The following is a 15,910-nucleotide window of genomic DNA, read 5'->3' as shown; positions in this document are numbered from 1 at the left end:
GATTGTCGGTATGCTTCTGTGTGGGCTCTAATCTCTCTGATTTTATCCTCATGGTCTCTTCGCAAGATATACGTAGGAGGGAGCAATATACTGCTTGACTCTTCGGTGAAGGTATGTTCTCGAAACGTTAACAAAAGCCCGTACCGAGCTACTGAGCGTATCTCCTGCAGAGTCTTCCATTGGAGTTTATCTATCATCTCTGTAACGCTTTCGCGATTACTAAATGATCCTGTAACTAGGTGCGCTGCTCTCCGTTGGATCTTCTCTATCTCTTCTATCAACCCTATCTGGTACGGATCCCACACTGCTGAGCAGTATTCAAGCAGTGGGCGAACAAGCATACTGTAACCTACTTCCTTTGTTTTCGGATTGCATTTCCTTAGGATTCTTCCAATGAATCTCAGTCTGGCATCTGCTTTACCGACGATCAACTTTATATCATCATTCCATTTTAAATCACTCCTAATGCGTACTCCAAGATAATTTATGGTATTAACTGCTTCCAGTTGCTGACCTGCTATTTTGTAGCTAAATGATAAGGGATCTATCTTCCTATGTATTCGCAGCACATTGCACTTTTCTACATTGAGATTCAATTGCTATTCCCTGCACCATGCCTCAATTCGCTGCAGATCCTCCTGCATTTCAGTACAATTTTCCATTGTTACAACCTCTCTGTACACCACAGCATCATCTGCAAAAAGCCTCAGTGAACTTCCGATGTCATCCACCAGGGTCGTTTATGTATATTGTGAATAGCAACGGTCCTATGACACTCCCCTGCGGCACACCTGAAATCACTCTTACTTCGGAAGACTTCTCTCCATTGGGAATGACATGCTGCGTTCTGTTATCTAGGAACTCCTCAATCCAATCACACAATTGGTCTGATAGTCCATATGCTCTTACTTTGTTCATTAAACGACTGTGGGGTTCTGTATCGAATGCCTTGTGGAAGTAAAGAAACACGGCATCTACCTGTGAACCCGTGTCTATGGCCCTCAGAGTCTCGTGGACGAATAGCGCGAGCTGGGTTTCACACGACCGTCTTTTTCGAAACCCATGCTGATGCCTATAGAGTAGATTTCTAGTGTCCAGAAAAGTCATTATACTCGAACATAATACGTGTTCCAAAATTATACAACTGATCGACGTTAGAGATATAGGTCTATAGTTCTGCACATCTGTTCGACGTCCCTTCTTGAAAACGGAGATGACCTGTGCCCTTTTCCAATCCTTTGGAACGCTACGCTCTTCTAGAGACCTACGGTACACCGCTGCAAGAAGGGGGGCAAGTTCCTTAGCGTACTCTGTGTAAAATCGAACTGGTATCCCATCAGGTCCAGTGGCCTTTCCTCTTTTGAGCAATTTTAATTGTTTCTCCATCCCTCTGTCGTCTATTTCGATATCTACCATTTTGTCATCTGTGCAACAATCTAGAGAAGGAACTACAGTGCAGTCTTCCTCTGTGAAACAGCTTTGGAAAAAGTTTCAGTACCATTTTGGTCACAGAGTGTCTGGACATTTTGTTTTGATCCACCTACCGCTTTGACATAAGACCAAAATTTCTTAGGATTTTCTGCCAAGTCAGTACATAGAACTTACTTTCGAATTCATTGAATGCCTCTCGCATCACCCTCCTCACACTACATTTCGCTTTGCGTAATTTTTGTTTGTCTGCAAGGCTTTGGTTATGTTTATGTTTGCTGTGAAGTTCCCTTTGCTTCCACAGCAGTTTCCTAACTCGGTTGTTGTACCACAGTGGCTCTTTTCCATCTCTTACGATCTTGCTTGGCACATACTCATCTAACGCATATTGTACGATGGTTTGAACTTTGTCCACTGATCCTCAACACTATCTGTACTTGAGACAAAACTTTTGTGTTGAGCCGTCAGGTACTCTGTAATCTGCTTTTTGTCACTTTTGCTAAACAGAAAAATCTTCCTACCTTTTTTAATATTTCTATTTATGGCTGAAATCATCGATGCCGTAACCGCTTTATGATCACTGAGTCCCTGTTCTGCATTAACTGTTTCAAATAGTTCGGGTCTGTTTGTCACCAGGTGGTCTAATATGTTATTGCCACGAGTTGGTTCTCTGTTTAACTGCTCAAGTTAGTTTTCAGATAAAGCACTTAAAAAAGTTTCACTGGATTCTTTGTCCCTGCCACCCGTTGTGAACGTTTGAGTCTCCCAGTCTATATCCGGCAAATTAAAATCTCCACCCAGAACTATAACATGGTGGGGAAATCTACTCAAAATATTTTCCAAATTATCCTTCAGGTGCTCAGCCACAACAGCTGCTGAGCCAGGGGGCCTATAGAGACATCCAATTACCATATCTGAGCCTGCTTTAACCGTGACCTCCACCCAAATCATTTCACATTTCAGATCTCCGTCAATTTCCTTCGATACTATTGCACTTCTTATTGCTATAAACACGCCTCCCCCTTCACTGTCCAGCCTGTCTCTGCGGTATACATTCCAATCTGAGTTTAGGATTTCATTACTGTTTACGTCTGGTTTCAGCCAACTTTCCGTCCCGATGGGCGTTGTGACCGTTAATTAATGAGAGCAGTTCTGGGACCTTTCTATAGACGCTCCTGCAGTTTACTATTAGCACATTAATATTTTTATTCCCTGTTGCATTTTGCCTACTCCTACCTTGCTGCGTCTCAGGAGGCGTCTTGTCGGGCCTAGGGAGGGAATTCTCTAACCTAAAAAAAACCCCCATGTGCACTCCACACGTACTCCGCTACCCTTGTAGCTGCTTCCGGCATGTAGTGCATGCCTGACCTATTCAGGGGGACCCTACATTTCTCCACCCGATAGCGGAGGTCGAGAAATTTGCACCCCAGATCTCCGCAGAATCATCTGAGCCTCTGGTTTAAGCCTTCCACTCGGCTCCAAACCAGAGGACCGCGATCGGTTCTGGGAACAATACTAAAAATAGTTAGCTCTGATTCCACCCCGCGAGCGAGGCTTTCCGCCTTCACCAATTCCGCCAGCCGCCTGTACGAATTGAGGAAGACCTCTGAACCCAGACGGCAGGAGTCATTGGTGCCGACATGAGCAACAATTTGCAGTCGGGTGCACCCAGCGCTCTCTATCGCCGCCGGTAGGGCCTCCTCCACATCTCAGATGAGACCCCCCGGCAAGCAGACAGAGTGAACACTGGCCTTCTCCCCTGACCTCCTTCTTTGTTGGTAATGACGATCACCCTGTGGCTAAACATGCCTTGGTGCACAGCCAGCACATCTTGGCAAAGTGTTACACCGTCCGTGTTATCTGGATACTTCCCACTGACACCAACCTATCAGAACTCCGGAGATGGGAACTTGACCTTCAGTATATTATCTCTTCCCGTTACCCACCAGGCTTCAACCTCCGCTAATTTCAAGTTGCCGCCCCTCATACATCACTTGTCATTCAACAACATCTTTGCCCCTGTACTTCCGCCTCGACTGACATCTCTGCCCAACCTCTTCGCCTTTACATATGACTGATTGTGTCTGTATATGTGTGGATGGGTGCGCGCGCGCGCGCGCGCGTGTGCGAGTGTTTACCTGTCCTTTTTTCCCCCCTAAGGTAAGTCTTTCCGCTCCTGGGATTGGAATGACTCCTTACCCTCTCCCTTAAGACCCACATCCTTTCGTCTTTCCCTCTCCTTCTCTCTTTCCTGATGAAGCAACCTTGGGTTGCGAAAGCTTGAAATTTGTGTGTGTGTTTTTTATTGTGTCTATCAGTGCTGTCGCGTTTGGTAAGTCACAGCATCTTTGTTTTTTATATATTTCCCATAATCTCATTTCCTTACACTAATGAGCTTTATTGGTAACAGGTTACATCTTCCCTAATTTTGATACACAATAAATAATCATTCTCCTACTGGCCATGACTTTCAGGGTATGTAAACCTCTGTAGGAGTAACAAACTATGACCTTGCTTTTCACTGTTCAATTTTTGCCTTTGTTTCTTGACATGTGACTATATTTTTTACCCATTGGTCTCAAGATTCGAGACAGCAGTCATGTTTTCCATTTGTAGAATATTTTCTTAGGAAAAAAAATTACGATTATTGTGGTGCTTTATGTGACCTCTGGTGAAGACACCAGATTGACCATAGAACTTATCATATCTCAACCAAGCTAGTATCATGTTGATTGTAATAAAACAATGTAATTGAGGTGTTGAGATCAAAAGATGGACATGTCATTCAACAGTAGTTTTGAGATACATAAAAAAACTGTATAATCTGGAACAGTATTATTCCCAAACCTTATATCTACTTCAACATTCTGTTCAGGAAGAATAAAATCTTACACCAAAATCTCTAAGAATAGAATAAAGGCAAGTAATAGAAAACAGTAAGAGGAAATGAGTGACATATCCCCTTCTTGATTTAAACAACAGTAATTTTATCATACATAAATGTTATGTAACTAAAAAAATAGTATATTTTCAAGCAAAATATTCTTTTTAATAATTTCAGCATGTTCATACAAATCCGAATTACTTGTATAAACACTCATAATTAAATACATATACAAATAGATAATATAATGGAAAACAGTATCCTTTTTAGTGCTTTGGCTTGTAACATGGGAAGTTAATTCCACATTTTTACATATTAACAACCCTGTTTATTTTGACCGACATGTATGTTCACGAACTTGTCACTCACGATCCCTGTCAAAAAATTCAGTTCGAGGTTCGTTGTCTTCCTGTCTTCCACTCCACCAGTCATTTTATTAGTGGCTCATTTACTTAGAATTTATCAAAATACTTACAAAACTGCGAAGGGATAACAACAATCCTGTCTGAAACATCCTGTAGTGTCTCAGGTTTCAGAAGAATGTATACTCTTGGCACATTATGAAAATGTGGAACTATCCCAGTTTTAACCAGAGGAAATTCATGTTTCATCATTCCGCTGCTATTGAGTGAAACAAAGGTGCATTTTGGCTGAACAGTGTACTAAAATATTGTGTTTACTGCATCCCACTACAGTGCTGCCATCATGCCTCAAGTTCTTTCATGTAATACAGGGACTTGTCTCTTCAGCAAGTGCTCATTCTGCATGAAACAAAATTTCGGCACTGGTTTAGACAGGGAAAAAAATCACTGTACAAGTCCCATTTTAGAACCAACAGATGCAGACTAGTGTGAAAATAGCAACTACAGGAATAACTCACATACTCCAAAAATGATAGGTCCTCTTTTTGATCTCAGCACCTCAATTGCTCTTTTTACATATAAGTAGGGAACAGAGTAGTTGATCTTTTTGTATTCTTTTGTTGTCAGTGTAGGCTTATACCATGGGAAGCAAGGAGAGGATGTTGTTAGGTGGCCGGTATCCGCTTTCTGTAACACAACTGCACACATGAATCAACCGGGTTCTTTATTAACATAAACAGAGAGCTGCTTAACTTAAGATAGTCCATGTGCTGTGGTACAAGCTCTTCTGTAATACTCCATGTTATCCTTACTGCTGGTGAAGTACAAGTCCCAAGCTAGAGGCTGAGCTAACTGCGACTGTGGCTCCCACTGGGCTGCAACTGGTGACTCAACTCGTTGACTCACTGGATGACTGACTGGGCCCTCCAGTCTGTGGCGGCAATCTAAATACTGGCGGCCGAGAGGGCATTTCGTGCGAGTCTGTCTTTGGCCTTTCTCCTTATAGGTGCACTTGGTTAGCCTAGTATTGATCTTCTCTCAACCTCTTTGACACCTGGAGTGCTGATGCCAGCTTACGCTACCACAATCCCCCCACCCCCACCCTCAGAAATGCCTCACTGTTGTTGTGCAGTGAGGCTGCAAATGACAATTCGAAGGGAGGTAGGACACTGGACATAGAGATGAGCCTTAGCTCTGGAGGACGGCGTACTCCCGACTGTATGCTGCCATCTGACTTGTGAGGCAACAGGAACATCCTCTGGAAAACTGCTGCCAGGGTACATGTCCATGCTTGAGGGTGTTTCCTGGGGCAGTGACGATAATGGCAATGGTGGATCCAGGTCCATTTGGCTGGTGATTGGGGATGGTGGGGGCGAGGGTGCAGCGTCCATCCGCTCCTCTTGAGGTACACTGGTAGTCCGGGTGGGCGGTTGCAAAGGCCAGATGGTCTAGTGAGGCCGTGGATCGGGGGGAAGAAAAGCAGCGTAATCATGGGGCAAATGGCATGCACGAATTTGATCCTGATGGCAGCACTGCAAACCATCAGGACCTGCGATCAAATACGTAGAAGAGCCACTTTGTTTCAAGATCATCTCTCTTTCCCGGTGCCCATGGTTGTCATAATCCCTATAAAGAACAAGATCACACAGCACAAAGTAATACTTGCGGACCATTGACAGCGCTGGATGCTGCCGTGGGTGTAGCAACATCCGATGGCGGCGGCCATGCAGAAGTTTCGCTAGTGATGGCACGTCTTGTAGGTGGGAGCGATAAGAGGTGAGAAAGAGTTGCAGCGCTTGTCCCCGTGTGGGTGGTGCGAAGTTGGGCCATCTGTTGCTTGGAAGTGCGTACGAAACGTTCTGTTCTCCGTTGGACTGGGGGCAAAACGGAGCACTTGTGAGGTGATGAATGCCGTTGCATTCACAAAACTGTTCATTGTCAAGTTAACTGTGGTCCATTGTCTGACATAAGTATTTCTGGCAAACCTTCTGTGCAACATATGGAGGACAATGCTTGAATGTTGCTACGTGACGTAGTAGAGTTCGTAGGCACCGCAAATGGAACCTTGCTAAAAGAATGTACTGCTATGAGTCAATGAGTGTTTCAAAATGGTCCTGCAAAGACATTGTGCACTCGCTGCGAAGACGATTGAGTCGTAGGCCAAGCTGAGAATGTCTGTGGCACAGCGAATTGGTTTTCTGCACACGCGCGACACTGTGACTTCATCTGTTCAATGTGGGTGTCCATGCCCTGCCAAGTACAGTGCCAGGGCACTAACTGTTTAGTGCGAACAATTTCCCAATGTCCTTGGTGGAGCAATCACAATGCATCCTGTTACAATACTTTGGGAACAAGCACACACGATTGTCCACTGTCACATTGAACTAGAATCACACCCTGTCGAACTGAAATGTTATGCCGACGTGTAAAATATTGGCGCTCAACGGAGTTCTAGATATTGTTCAAAGAACGAGGCCAAGACCTGAATATAATGCAACAAAATCTTGAGATCTGGATCTGCTTCCATGGCCTGTGCAATTTTTTGGTAGTTCAAGGGAAGTGTTTCCAGAAATTCAGAGTCCTGCACATCGTTTTGGCAACAAGATGCGTGAGGTGCATCAAAATCTGAGCCTGGGCCAATTGGAAGGCGAGATACAGCGTCTGCATCGCCATTGTTTGTCATAGGTCTATACAATATTTCATACTGATACTGCAAATGCAACAGTGCCCCATGTTGCAATTTTTGAGCAGTGTGTTTAGGAACTGGCTTTGATGAATGAAATGAGGACTGCAAAGGCTTGTGATCTATCACTAAATTGAACTTGCAACCATACAAATTGTGTTGGAATTTTGTCACACTGTGCACAATAACGAGAACTTCTTTTTCAATTTGAGAATAATTGCTTTGAATTTGAGTCAACAACTTTGAGGCAAAAGCAGTGGATCTGTCTTGGGCATCACTTCTGTGTGAAAGCACAGTGCTGATTCCATAGGAAAAAGCATCGACTTGCAAAACTACCGGCATGGTGGGGTCAAAATGCACTAATTACGTGTCACTAAGCAAGCTATTTTTGAGTTTGTGAAATGCATCTTGACAATCTTTAGTCCACACAAAAGGTGCATTTTTGCAATGCAAGCAGCTGCGATCTGAGTGGCATTCAGTATGAACAGAATGTAGTATGTCATCTTGCGTAGTACTGACTGCAGTTCAGACATAATGCGAGAAACAGGCAGGTCATGTATTGCAAGCAAATGATATTGGAGAGGGTGCACATCCTGACTCTTTCACTTGACCTAAGTACTGTAGTCTAGTTTGAAAAAAAAGTCACACTTTTCGAAATGACACTTGAGTCCTGCTGCTGACAACACTCGAAAAAAGAGTACACAAATTGCCAATGTGTTCTTCTGGTGTACGACCTGGGATGACAATATTGTCAAGGCAGTTTGAACAAAATGGCACTTTAGCAGTCAGTTGTTCCAAGTAATGTTGAAAAATGGCGAGTGTGGAAGCATTGCCGAAGGGCAGTCACAAATACTTGAACAGTCCTAAGTGTGTGTTTACAACAAACACCTTCTGTGATTGTTCATCCAGTGGAATCACACAAATCTGTCTTATAAAAGTCCATGAGTTCCTCAGGGCGAGGTAACGGGTAAGTGTCAACTATTGTCCGTGGGTTGTCTGTAGACTTGGAGTCAAGACAAATGCAGATGCAACCAGCAGGCTTAGGCAACAAAACGAGAGGAGTTGTCCATTGACTTGCTTGAATGGGAGCAGTTACACCATTATCTATCAATTCACTGGCTATTTTGTCTCTTAAAGCAATTGGAACGGGGCGGGCCCAGAACAACTAAGGCTATGCATTGTCTTTCAATGAAACATGCACTAAAAAGTTATCAGCTTTTCCCATTCCTTCTGAAAATAGTTCAGGAAATTCTTTATCATGCTAGAGACACTGTCTTTTGGATCACGAGTGGATATGGAAAGTACATTGTCGTGATGCTAACACCAAACAATTCAAAGGCATCTAAACCAAAAATGTTCTCGTTGTCTCTGGATTGCAACACAGTAAAATTCCCTGTCCTGGTGTAAGTGGCAGGCAAACTACACTGTCCAAGCACTGGAATTTCCTGTCCATTTTAAGCAGTGAAGTGCTTGCTAGATGTAGAAAGGCATGGTGAGCCTAACTGTTCGTACGTGGCATGATTAAGCAAATTTACTGAGGCACCTGTGCATAACTGGAAGTTCACACGACGCGATGTGTAATGAGACGATTAGTTTGTTAGAACATTGTTGCACAACACTGGGATGAGAAGGAGGAAGAGGAGGAGACACAATCTTAACACTATTTTTGTCAGAACCTGTTGTAGGTTTGCAAAACACAGTGTTCACTGCATGAGCATGAGCCTGTTTTTTCTGGGAGCAGGCAAAATTGGCATGTATGTACCGTTGCAAAAAAAAAACTGCTTGGTCGTGGCCTTTTTCCACACGTGTAACATGTTGCGTTACGCGATGAGCAGTTGTGTTTTTTATGGTGAGCAAAACAACTAGGGCAAGACTTCACTAAGTTCACAGGTCTGTTTGTGTGTATGTTGCTGTCCGTGCGGCTGTGTACACACTCGTTGTGGCTGCTTGGGGTGGTTGTGAGCAAGGGGCAGCTCGACCTGACAAATCGGGGCCTGGTCAAACTTATCGGCCACTATGGCACCTGAATCTTACTGCTCTGAGATTTGCAATACTTGAGCAGATGATGGATCTAAGTACTTTAGGATCTGTTCCTGTATTCTACTATTGGGGACATTGAATATTATAGTTTCCCTGATCGTTACATCTCTGTAAAAGTTGCCACAACTACACTTAAATCTACACTTCCTAGTCATGCCCGTTAATTCTGTGTACCACTAATGGTACGTCTGTTCTGGCTGCAGTTACTTGGACTTGCTGGTCATAGTACTTGATTAATGCAGCAATTACTTCGTCATAACTGAGTTCATTGGTAGACTCGGTTGGGAATAGCTTTTAGATTAACCTGAATGTGGGGGACCCTGCAATCGAAAGAAAGTATTGTGGCTTTACGATACCTTGATCTCGATGAACTTCACTATGTGCTTGGAATTGTCAGGTATTCGAGCCATTCCTTTTTGGTGTCGTAAATTGCTGGTACGTTGGAATGCTGGTCAGCGGCACTTGTTGGGCTAGTCAGTTGTTCAGTTGTTGTGCGGCCGATGCGGCTTGTGCAGCCAGAAGTTACTGTACGCTCGTGAGTAAGGCAGCAATTTGTAGGCTCTAAAACTGAAAAGTGTGAGTTAGATCCATCACACTGGCCGGCTGAGGCGCGGGGGGGGGGGGGGGGGGGGGGGGGGGAGGGGGGAGTAGCCATGGTTGACACAAATATGTCATTGCAAAGAGCAAGCAAAGCATCTGAAAAGAGAAATTTGATTAGTTCTGCAGCTCCTCACCTCGAATACAGGCAGGAACAAAACAAGAAATTTGCAATGAGAAATTAGCAACCCTGCAAGCTAAAACACAAGGGAAGCAAGCAAAATCTGAACTGAATTATACTCGTAGTCAGTTTTTTGTGTCATCTCATTGTCACTGTATGCTTGTACCATGGGAAGCAAGGAGAGGATGTTGTTTGGTGGCCGGTATCCTCTTTCTAGCACACAACTGCACACATGTATTAATTGAGTTCTTTATTAACATAAACAGAGCGCAACTTAAGATAGCCTCTGTGCTATGGTAGAAGTTCTTCCGTAATAGTGCATGTTATCCTCACTGCTGGTGAAGTACAAGTCCCGCTATGTACACTACTCTGGTTGTTAGGTACTGACTGACTCTGAGCTAGAGGCTGAGCTAACTGCGACTCCCGCTGGGCTGCGACTGGTGACTCGACTGGGCCCTTTGGTCTGCAGTGGCGATCCATATGGTGGCAGCCGAGAGGATGTTGGCAACGCGTTTCTTGCAAGGCTGTCTTTGGCACCTCCTGATACACGCTCTTGCTTAGCCTGCTATCAATCTTCTCGCAATCTCTTTGCTACCTGGAGGGCTGGCACCAGCTTATGCCAGCACAGATTTTAATATATATTCTGTGAGATTCTAAGATTTCACCTATTGCTCAGTTTCAGGTATCATTCATACTTGGAAAGTAATATCAGTATTGGAAAAGAATGCTCAAGAACAGTTTGTTATTTTTTAATCTTTTACTTCATTTAATTATCTGGTTTGAGCTAAAATGTGATCCTGTTTTAACTAAATTTCAGAGCATGATGTGTTAAAAATTGTCAGTGTGTTTCATTAAGTGTGTCCCTGAAACTTGGTAATTCTTCTTCTTCTTCTCCTCGCTCTCTCTCCCCCCCCCCCCCCCCCCCCCCTCCACTCCGCCCGTCTCTCCCTCCACAATCAACATCAACAGTGTTTGATATGTGTGAGTTCTACCCTCACTTACATTTTTGCAGTTGGTTGGCTAGATTAAAATATCATTCTGTATCACCAATGTCAGAGCATCCATTTGCCAGTTTTGATTTGCCAGTTTTGTTGGACTGTCATGGTTTTGGCCCAATTAAAAGTCAGATAAAATACAAGCTGCTTCTAATCTACAAATTGTCTTTTTCTGTGCATCTGAGATAATTTATTTACTGTGCATTTTAAGAGTCTCTTTGAGGAAAAAATTATTTTGTTCATATTCTTGGTAATCAAAATTACAATTTCTTTTACTTGCTTAAAGTTAACGTTATACCTCCTCTGAACTTATTCTATTTATTGCCCACATTTTTATAGTACAAGGAGAAACAAAAATAAATGGTTTTTGTCTTCATTTCCTTTTTTGATTAGTATCTAAAGAAGTCATCAAGTATTTTTAATCATCCCAATAACACAGCTGAAATCATTGTGAGAGCACATGAAACAATCACACTCTGAAATTTAGTTAAAACAGGATAACATTCATGTGAATAGTATTTTAAAATCAGTGCTTTATATTGCCTGTCTTCCTTTACAACAGTCAGCAATGATTTCCACCACGATAAAATATTCAGTGGGTAGCAGCTGCCCTTTAATTTTCAAACATTGTAAAGAATGAAACACATGAATGATCTAGCTTACCAAATAGATTCTGTGAAGCCAAGCCACTCATATGTGGTGCAACTCGGATGGGCTGATGTGACGCAGCTATCTCGTTGGATTTTAGGCAGATCCATATGGAGAAGAGTCTGAGCCCTCTCTTGTGTGGAGAATCGCAGCCCATGTGTGGCAATCTTTAAATTCCATTGTGCCATTGGATTAGAGAGTTTTCAGGAAAGAAGTAACATAGGTGCTGCACAATGCAAGGCTGTTAAGCCTAAATGCTGTTCTTGTGCACCACTGAACGAAGCAGTAATCGCTCCACATTACTGCTTGTTGAATGTGTATTCAAAATTTGTGTGTTTGCTCAAGCAGATGTCCCCTTCTCACACACATCATATATTCTTTGTGGATTCTTGACTTTACAACCATACACTGTGGATCTTATGTGGTAGTCATACAAGTGCCTACTTCCTTTGTCTTGCATTCCCATAAACAATCAAATATGGTAGGTGATGTATATGGTATAACCTCTTTTGAAACAGATCTTCAACTGTCAGTTCAAAAGTGTCATAACATGTGGCTCCTGTACACCTCCATTTTAAGTACATACCCAGTCAAAGCATCACAAATTACAAAAAGTTTTGTGCCAAACTTCAATGGCACGCTTTTTATGTACATAAAAAAATTATCTTGGCTCCAAAAAGACACATAGTTCATCAATTGTCAAATATCCATTTTGAGAGAAACACACAAAATATGAATGATTAGAATTGCATAGATTTTGAAGAGTCATGGTTATGCTGGCAAAGAGGAGTGATTTTGGTGTTATGATCGAGATAATACTTCAACAGAATTGCATTGAACCAACGATGCTGATAAACAGTTATAGGGAAGAAGTTATGGAATACTGATACTCTTGGTCAGTAGTCACTTAGGCATGGAGGGCGTTTTTTTTATATTTTTTTAAGTGCACTTGTAAATTATTACTTTGAAAATCAAGTAAATATCCTCAGTTTTGTCATAGTCTGCTTTCCTCAAACTACTTGCTTTAAACTTGTTTTGTCTTTTTCGTTTGAATATTATTAAATTGGCATAACCATTATCCTCAGTTTTTAAGGTTTTTAGTAACTCCACTGATATTAACAATGAGGAACAATGCAGTGTTCTGAAAATTGAGCAGATACTCAGCACAGGCAATTTCTGAAAAAGGATGATGGGAGGATAGTGAGCTGCATGCCATCCAGTTCTTTCATCTGCTGTCTTGAGTCTCTTAGGCAGTAAGAGAAGTTGACAGCTAAAAAGTCTGTGTCATCATTTTCCTTGCCTATAATAAAATTATCAAACATTGAACTACTAAAATTGTTTTACATTTTTACAGAGTATGCATTCTTGCAATCACTACACTGTGTTACTTCTTTTCTTTAATATTTTAGCATTTAGCGGTATCTAATCTGGCTCCATGTCAGAACCATTCACATCTCCTTACATAACAGAATTATCAAGTACTTTTTGCAGGACATCAAAAAGCATAACTATTACCAAATTTTGTCCTCTCAAAGCTGCAGCCATGCGTGAACAGTGGGTGAGCAGATACACATGTGCCCACCAAAAGAAGTAAGGGGGTTAACACAGGCTGGCAATAAACTGGAGTGCTGTTGAGAACTGCCGGTAATTAGGCAGCAGCACAGTGCAGAAATCATGCAAGTAACATGCTTGCCAGCAGAGGTCATCAAGCTTAGTGTCCCCTACAAATTTTTGAACACAGCATGTACAGGGTGTTTCAAAAATGACCGGTATATTTGAAACGGCAATAAAAACTAAACGAGCAGCGATAGAAATACACCGTTTGTTGCAATATGCTTGGGACAACAGTACATTTTCAGGCAGACAAACTTTCGAAATTACAGTAGTTACAATTTTCAACAACAGATGGCGCTGCGGTCTGGGAAACTCTATAGTACGATATTTTCCACATATCCACCATGCGTAGCAATAATATGGCGTAGTCTGTGAATGAAATTACCCGAAACCTTTGACAACGTGTCTGGCGGAATGGCTTCACATGCAGATGAGATGTACTGCTTCAGCTGTTCAATTGTTTCTGGATTCTGGCAGTACACCTGGTCTTTCAAGTGTCCCCACAGAAAGAAGTCACAGGAGTTCATGTCTGGCGAATAGGGAGGCCAATCCACGCCGCCTCCTGTATGTTTCGGATAGCCCAAAGCAATCACACGATCATCGAAATATTCATTCAGGAAATTAAAGACGTAGGCCGTGCGATGTGGCCGGGCACCATCTTGCATAAACCACGAGGTGTTCGCAGTGTCGTCTAAGGCAGTTTGTACCGCCACAAATTCACGAAGAATGTCCAGATAGCGTGATGCAGTAATCGTTTCGGATCTGAAAAATGGGCCAATGATTCCTTTGGAAGAAATGGCGGCCCAGACCAGTACTTTTTGAGGATGCAGGGACGATGGGACTACAACATGGGGCTTTTCGGTTCCCCATATGCTCCAGTTCTGTTTATTGACGAAGCCGTCCAGGTAAAAATAAGCTTCGTCAGTAAACCAAATGCTGCCCACATGCATATCGCCGTCATCAATCCTGTGCACTATATCGTTAGCGAATGTCTCTCGTGCAGCAATGGTAGCGGCGCTGAGGGGTTGCCGCGTTTGAATTTTGTATGGGTAGAGGTGTAAACTCTGGCGCATGAGACGATACGTGGACGTTGGTGTCATTTGGACCGCAGCTGCAACACGGCGAACGGAAACCCGAGGCCGCTGTTGGATCACCTGCTGCACTAGCTGCGCGTTGCCCTCTGTGGTTGCCATACGCGGTCGCCCTACCTTTCCAGCACGTTCATCCGTCACGTTCCCAGTCCATTTAAATTTTTCAAACAGATCCTTTATTGTATCACTTTTCGGTCCTTTGGTTATATTAAACCTCCGTTGAAAACTTCGTCTTGTTGCAACAACACTGTGTTCTAGGCGGTGGAATTCCAACACCAGAAAATTCCTCTGTTCTAAGGAATAAACCATGTTGTCTACAGCACACTTGCACGTTGTGAACAGCACACGCTTACAGCAGAAAGACGACGTACAGAATGGCGCACCCACAGACTGCGTTGTCTTCTATATCTTTCACATCACTTGCAGCGCCATCTGTTGTTGAAAATTGTAACTACTGTAATTTCGAAAGTTTGTCCGCCTGAAAATGTGCTGTTGTCCCAAGCATATTGCAACAAACGATGTATTTCTATCGCTGCTCGTTTAGTTTTTATTGCCGTTTCAAATATACCGGTCATTTTTGAAACACCCTGTACTAGACTTAAGAGCCATTGCTCAAGTTGGGAATCTTAACTCAAGTCCCCATGAATTAGAGACAGTGACACTAACCAGTAGACCATAAGTTGTGGTTGTTTATCCATAAATTGTATTCTTATTATATGATGATTGACACCTGTCTGATGTTAATATTGTTGCTACCACAAAACATAATTTAATATGAATGTTTGGTGTTGTTAGATAAACATGTGCTGAGAGATTAATCCTTTTGCTTCTATGGGTGTGTATACACATCCAGGTCTGTGGACGTGTATATGCATGACGCTTTGTTTTTCGTACAGCGTCATAGACATCCAAAGGCAGGGTTTACAAGCCCTGGGACAATCGGAAAATCCTGGCGAATGTTGGAAAATCCAGGAATTTTTTAGACTTCAGGGAATTTTTCCTTATTTTAGTTTTCAACTAATTTGTAATTTTTAACTGGTAAAAACTGATAACTGAAATTAAAAAATTTATGGTAGCCCACTACTGCAGAATAATACTGCAGCAAAAAACACAAACAAGAGAATGACACCAATATAAAGCTGTAGTTGCAAAGAAAATGCGCCATTTACAACAGCAAAATGCAATGCATGTACAGGAGTCGGCTGACAGTAAAATGTGTCAAAAGACTATGCAGTACTTCATAACAACAATCAGCTTTCAGTGTGTCTTTCTCGTGGACCTTGTTTTGATGCACGTGACATCGCAACAGTTTACATTTGTGACAGGTCACAGGAAAATATTGTAAATTGGGATTTGAGCAACATTACTTTCAAGGTAAATTTGCTTTTCACACAAGATGCATTATGTTATGTGTAAGAACATGTAATGAATTTCTTAAGTCACGGAG

The 15,910-nt window shown here is 42.5% G+C and overlaps 1 protein-coding gene across 1 annotated transcript in view; it reads left to right on the top strand.

The window, feature by feature from the left end:
- LOC124797901 (structural maintenance of chromosomes protein 2) overlaps window positions 1-15,910 on the top strand; it is a 179,231-nt gene that overhangs the window by 67,690 nt on the left and 95,631 nt on the right.

Source organism: Schistocerca piceifrons, chromosome 5 (assembly GCF_021461385.2).
Source record: "Schistocerca piceifrons isolate TAMUIC-IGC-003096 chromosome 5, iqSchPice1.1, whole genome shotgun sequence".
NCBI classification, from domain to species: domain Eukaryota; kingdom Metazoa; phylum Arthropoda; class Insecta; order Orthoptera; family Acrididae; genus Schistocerca; species Schistocerca piceifrons.
Note: the sequence above shows the minus strand (reverse complement) of the source record. Positions and strands in the feature narration are given on the sequence as shown.